This window comes from Physeter macrocephalus, unplaced genomic scaffold (genome assembly GCF_002837175.3).
Source record: "Physeter macrocephalus isolate SW-GA unplaced genomic scaffold, ASM283717v5 random_410, whole genome shotgun sequence".
NCBI lineage: Eukaryota > Metazoa > Chordata > Mammalia > Artiodactyla > Physeteridae > Physeter > Physeter macrocephalus.
Window position 1 is genome coordinate 14,179 of NW_021145696.1, and position 6,833 is coordinate 21,011.

The following is a 6,833-nucleotide window of genomic DNA, read 5'->3' on the forward strand; positions in this document are numbered from 1 at the left end:
CTGCAGGGGGTGATGGGCGGTGCGGAAGGAACGCTCCTGTAACCTGCTGGGGAGCAAGGGATGGCCTAGTGGATCCTAGTCTGGCCTGGGCTGAGAGGGACGCAGAGGGGAGAGCAAGGTGTCCAGAAGGGGTCATCCTAATGGAACCGAGCATTTGTCGTCCCTGCCTCGAGGTGGAGCGTGAGGGATAATATCTCAGGCATCTGTGTGACCTCAACCTTGGTCCAGCAGACTGTGACCCTTTCGGTCAGGCCTCATTTGTGTGAGAGGACAATGCAGATGGACAACACCCCACTAGGGGGAGGGGGAAGGTAGCTGCAGGAGGGTAAACCATCCTGCTATTTGCGGGGGGGCGGGGGGACATAAGAAGCAGACTGCGTTCTCAGTCACTTGACAACTACTCAGTGAGTGCCTGCATCTTTGAGTGTGGACTTGGGAGACAGATGGCCTGGGTTCAAATCAAGTCCTCCACTTTCTGCCCCTGTGACTTTGGACAAGTTACTCACTGTCTCTGTGCCTCTATTTCCTCACCTATAAATGGATAATAATGGTACCTACTTCATCCGGTTGTTAGGAGGATTACGTGAATTTATCTGTGCCGCGCTCTTAGAAGCCTGCCTGGCATGCACACAGCAAGCGATTTGAAGTGTTAACTGTTGTCACTTTGTTGAGCCCATAGCCATGGTCCTTGCCTGCATGGAACTGACAGCCCATGAGGAAAGCAGAACAAACACTGTACAATCCACCCACTAAACTTAGCTACCGGAGCATCCACACCTGCTTCCTCTTCTGTCTCCAACCAGGTGCCAGAATGCCTCGCCGCTCCCCTCCTTCCAGGATCTTGTTCTACCAGCTACCCTTCCTCATTCCTACCTCTTTAGTCTCCTTTGCTTTGCTTTATGCACCTGTGCAAAGCTTTTCAGCTTATAAAAAAACAAACCCCTCCTCCCCCTCAGGTAAATGTCTCTCTTCTTCTGCCCCTTTTACAGCATGCTTCTTAAAAGAGGTGTCTACACCCATCATCTGCACTTGCCAACCCACACTCACTCCTCGGCCCCCTACACCCCGTCTTCCACCGGCACTTAAGTACCCCAAGGCCACTAAATCCAATGATCTATTTTTGGCCCTTATGTCGATTTTCTGTAGCACATGACAATGTTGACTCCTCCTACCTTCTTACAATTTTCATCCCCCAATTCCAGAGTAACTCTCTCCTGTCACTCCTACCACGGGCCAGAGAATGCCCGAAGCACTGGGAGGCAAAGGTATTCAGTCTCCCCAGGAGCTCGTGGCTTTTAGTGGGAGGGGGGAGCGGGGGGAGGTGTGGAGGAGAGATTAGGTACGTGGAAGGACCAAAATAGGACGGCGCAGCTGGTTCCTTCAGGACGCTCAGGGGAGAATCCATTTCCTTGCCTTTTCCAGCTTCTGGAAGCTGCTCACATTGCTTGGTTTGTGGCCCCACCTCACTGTGACCTCTGCTTCCTTTGTCACAACTCTTCAGCGTCTCTTGCCTTCCTTTTTTTCTGTATAAGGATCCTGGTGTTACATTGGTCCATCCAGATAATCCAGGAAAATCTCATCCAAAAAAAATCCTTAATGGGACTTCCCTGGTGGTCCAGTGGTTAAGACTCTGCGCTTCCACTGCAGGGGTCATGTGTTCGATCCCTAGTCAGGGAACTAAGGGCCTGCATGCTGTGTGGCACGGCCAAAAAAAAAAAAAAAAAAAATCCTTAACCACATCTGCAAAGTCCGTTTTGCTAGGTAAGGTAACACAGTCACAGGCGATTGGGATGTGGATATCTCTGGGGACCGCTATGCTGCCTACCATAGATGGAGTTCTCCCTGGAGTAGCCAGACAACTCTTCAGAGAGAAGACTGTCAGAGGGGAATTTTATAGGGTTAGTTCTTATTTGCCAGAAGGGGAGATAAGGTGGTACAAGCAAAGGACTAGCGCCTGCCGAGAGGTTAAATGTAGAAAGAGAAGGTGAGCCTGGAGATCTGTAAGCACCCAGCATGGTTGCATGGCTGAAGAACAGGAAGAGGGTACCTTCTAGAGATCATATGAGAGAGGAAAAGTAGAAGCTGGATCGTGAAGTGTTTTTTGTTTTTTTTTTTTTAAACCATATTGAGTCTGAAATGTATCTGAAATGCATTTACTCGGCCAATGCCATTACTTTTAAACTGTGCTATTTTTTCTTTAAAACGTTCTTTAGGGACTTCCTTGGTGGTCCAGTGGGAAAGACTCCATGCTCCCAATGCAGGGGGCCCGGTTGGATCCCTGGTTGGGGAACTAGATCCCGCATGCATGCCGCAACTAATAAGAGTCCGCATGCCTCAACTTAAAAAAGATCCTGCCGGCCGCAACTAAGACCGGGTGCAGCCCAAATAAATAAATAAACCTTGGGAATTATCATTAAAAATAAATAAATAACATAAAGCAAATATTCTTAAAAAAACAACTTTAAGTTGACTCACTTTTTGTCCTAAAGAATAATGCCCACAAAATCACAGGTTTTATATGTTAGTTATACCTTTCCAGTGTGTGTTAAAATGTGTATGTAACTATAAAATGTTCTTCCCTGTACCCCCTAAAATCACACACACCCATGAATAAGTACCATACTTTGAGAAATGGAGCCAGAGGCACGGAAACCACCTAAAGGTTTTGAGCAGGGAAAGAAAGAACTGATCAGGGTTGCCTTGGATCAATATCATTCCCGTAGCATTAATCACTTTGGACTGAACGGAGAGCGGTGAAAATCACAGCAGAAAGCCCGTAAATTAGGAGACTTCCACAATAGTTGCGGGGAGAGATGAGACATGAACAGAGACAGGGACTGTGGGAGGGGAGTGGAGGGTCTGGATGTGAACAATATCAAGGTGGTAGAACTGACGGCTAACAGTGAAGACTGGAAATGGAAAGGGAGCAGCTGCGGATGACGGCCAGGGTTTAGCATGTGCAGTGCAGCAGGTACCCGTCCATCCACCAAGATGGCAAATAGAGGGGGAGTGGATGGGCGGGGGAGGGGGGGCAGGGTTGGAAGGAAAAGAATTGCTTTGGTCTGGAGCATGCTCGATTTGAAGCGTCTGTGGAACATTCATGTAAGTACTTGAATGCCTGTGTCTCTGGCTCTGGGGACTGGGGCATCATAGAGAGCCGAGCTCTCCAGTAGAAATAGGCTGTGAGCAACCTATGTCATTTTAAATGGTCAGGTGGCCATATTAAGAAAAAAAAAGTAAAGAGATAAAATGATATATTTTATGTAACGTAACATATCCAAAATATTCTATTTCAAGATGAATCAATAGAAACATCACAAAGATATTTTACATTCTTTTTTCATTTTAAGTATTCAAAATCCAGTGCATTTTTGACAGAGAGCACATCTCAGCTGGGACATTCCAGGCACTCCAAACGCACCACGGAGTGTTACCGTATTTATTGGACAGCACGGCTCTAGAAGCACTTGCTGCAGGCAGGCCAGGGTGATCAGATGTTTACCTGGGGGATGGTGGAGGCTGAGGGCCCTGATCAGATACTGCGGGTGATCAGATTTGCTAAAACTGGATTTTACAAGGAAGTGCACAGATGGGTCTAGGAGAAGGTTCAGGAGCCTGACTGAAGTGTGGCCAAGCAAATCATCTTTGTCACAGTTCCTCCACCCATGACACCTGATCAATATCATCTTTGGAGTGGGGCTGGTAAATGTGTGTTTTTAACAAGCCTCCACCAGGTAATGCAACCCAGGAGAACCATCTTTCAGCTGCAGCCAGTAGGACCTGAGAACTCAGGGGAGATGGTTCCCGACAGGATGGGGCTCTGAGGAGCCGCCTGGGGAAGACTCAGAGAAAGAAAAAAAACGGATGGGGAGGGGTGCACAGAGAGAGGCGTGTGCTTAGGGCAAAGGAAGGGCAGGAGGAGAGCTCTGGTGGAGTATCTGTCCCCAACGCTGCAGCCCGGCTCCGGGCTAATCAAGGCAGCGCGGCTTAGACCAGAGTCTACAAACTCCGCTCGGGAGAATCTGACTCAAGCTGTCCTGGAGCTGCCGGAGAGCTCCAACCCCAGGTCCTGGGGGAGGAAGGAGTGGGTTCTGAGGCCGTTCGCCTCCCACACAAAGCAGGGATCCGCCTCTTGCTGGCCCAGACACTCAGTTTTGAAACTCCGCAGGGCTCTGTCCAAGGTCTCTTTCTTTTCCTTCCTCTACTCTCACTCCTGGTTAATCTCACCCCTTTCCGGGGCTTCAAACTTCGTGTACATGCTGAGGGTGCCCACATTTGCATCTCAGACTCAAAGTCCACCCCTACTCCAAGGGCCAGACCTAGTTTTACCAATTGCCCTCTGCCTAGAGCATCTGGCGGGGGGCCTGAAATTTAACATTTCCAAAGCTGAACTAACCCCCAAACCTGTTTGCTTGCTAATAAGTTCCTGTTTCAACTAGTAGCCTCACTACTCACCCGGTTCCCCACAAACTAGAAATCTGGGTGTCATCTTACGCCTCTTCCTCCAACCAAACACGAAATCACCTGAAATTCCTTCCTTTGTCCGTATTCCTGCAACTTCAGTTCGGATACCCTCGACCCCATGCTTGACTAGTACAATTCCCTCCTCACTAGAGATGTGGCCCCATTCTTCCTTCTGGGAGAGGGCATCCTCCCAAATGCGGTACAGCCTTCTTTTACAAGCTAAACTTGTAAAACCCAAATCTGACAAACTCTGCTACTACGGCATAAACAGCAAACTCCTCGGCATGAAACATGTATCCTCACAGAGGGCCCTACTCACCTCTGTTGTCACCTTCCCCCAATCCCCAAAATCTTTTTTTCTAGTTGTGACATTTTTTTGCTAAAAAATACACACAACATACCAAAATGCCCCCAAACAACTCACGGAATCGATTTTAAAAGGGAGGAGATGAGGGGAGTTAAGGTATCTGTATCCTCCTTCCCGGATTCCGAAGGTCTGGAGTGTTGCCTGGGGATTGCCTGTACCTGCGTTTCCCCAGGCGATTCAGAGGCAAATCTAGGTTTGTCAACCAGTGGGTTATGCCACTCTGACAACAGTCCAACACATCAAAGAATCTAGGCTACTATGTTCTTTCCTAACTTCCTGTAGGGCTGCAGAGAAAAGAGAGAGGAGCCTGCATCAGCCTGGTCTCCTAGACTGCATCACGATTGCATCCTCACCTAGATCAAAACCCTGGGGAATTGCCAAGCAGAAATTTTAAGAATGAAAAGGGCATCTGCGTAGCCTACAAACCTGACAACAGAACCTACAGCACCTTTCGGTTAAAAAACACTCCTGCCCCAAAATACATTTGGAAAACGTTGAACCACTCTAGAAAACTTTGATCGGCATTCCCTCCTTCACTTCTCGGTTTTAAGGGGAGCCCTAAAAGACGTCATAGGAAAGCATTTTGCTTTATTTTATTCAGCAGTGCCTTAGAAAGTTGAAAACCTGAGAAAAGTAATCTCAGAAGCTGAATCGCTCCTATGGGTGTCCATTCAAACACAAACAGTATTAGACTGCCATGTTTACTTGAACCCGTAGAGAGAAAACAATGTAACTGAGGAACCTTAAGCTTTGACTTCCTACCAAGCACATGAAACGTTCAAGAAACTTTGCAGGACGTGTGCACGTTCACTAAGGCTCATATTAACTCCCGAGCCAGGCTGAACAATAGAAGGGAGACTCGTTATTGACGAAACGCGCCGTCTGTGTTTCGAAGTCCTTCATCGCAGCAGAGGGGGCCTTTCCTCTGCTCCGATTCGATTTTCAAATTGTTTCCACGCTCATTGTCTGCCGGTAGGAACAACGGCAGCGCTCGGGGGAGCAGGTACAGCGTCCCGCAGAATGCAGCGCGGTTGAGCCCGGCCAGGTTTTGGGACATTCCCGGCCCTTCCAGCGGATCAAGGAAAAGGAGGTGGCCCGGGCGCCAAAGGCTGCTGCCAATGCAACTCGCAACTTTTGAAATCAATCCTTTTTGCATCATGCAACGGATGCCACCTCTCCTCGGGCTTGCAACCCCCCACCCCTCCCCCGAGACCAATCATTGCCGCGCTCGGGCCTGCACATCGCCCCCGCCCCCTTGCCGGGCCGCACGCAGCTACCGAGCCGCTCTGGCCGCGGCCCGCCGCCTCTTAAAGGGAGGGAGCCGGCCCTTAAAGGCCCCTCGCGCGCGGCGCACGGCGGCCCCGTTCCCGGCAGGGGCCCGCCGAGCCAGGCCGAGCCCCCGCGGCGCCCAGGCGCGGCCCGGGGCCCTCCCGCCCTCCGCGCCGCCGCCGGGAGCGGCCTTTTTATTCAGGCGACGCTTAAGGGAGCCCGGCGGCGCCCAGTGCATTGTGGGAGCGGCGGAGTCCCGTTCGCGGGAGGAGGCGGAGGGCGCAAAGCGAACCGGTAAGCGCCTGGCTCGGGGAGGGGGGGCGAGACACCAGGCTTAAAGGGGAATATTCGTCCGCAGGCCCAGGGCGGCCGTGCGGATCCCCTCGCGGGCCGCCTGGCCGCGCCGGGAGCCGTGCACGGTCGGCGCTCTGCAGCGCAGCCTGGAGAGGGGCCGAGCCAGGGCTTGGTGGGGCCGCTTTAAAAAAGAAGCACCGCCCGCGCCGCCGCCGCCGCCGCCGCCGCGCGGGGCCGGGGAAGGAGGGAGGGAGAAGAGGGCGGGGGAGGAGTGGAGGGGGAGGGCGGCGACGCAGGGGTTAATTTTTTCGCCCGCCGACATTTTTGTGCGGCGGCGGCGGCGGCCCGCGCGCGCGGCGGGAGAGCCCAGCCCGGTGCCCGGGGCGCGGCGCGCGGCGCCTCCGGGCCCTCCCCGCCCCCCCCCCCCGTCCCCGCGCGC

The 6,833-nt window shown here is 52.0% G+C and overlaps 1 protein-coding gene across 1 annotated transcript in view; it reads left to right on the top strand.

The window, feature by feature from the left end:
* Positions 1-6,202: 6,202 nt before the first annotated feature.
* The window catches only part of SEPHS1 (selenophosphate synthetase 1), a 27,815-nt gene continuing 27,184 nt past the window's right edge, over positions 6,203-6,833 (top strand). The window contains exon 1 of the mRNA XM_024116391.2: positions 6,203-6,394. The gene's annotated coding sequence lies outside the window, so the exon portion shown is untranslated. The remainder of the gene's footprint in view (positions 6,395-6,833) is intronic.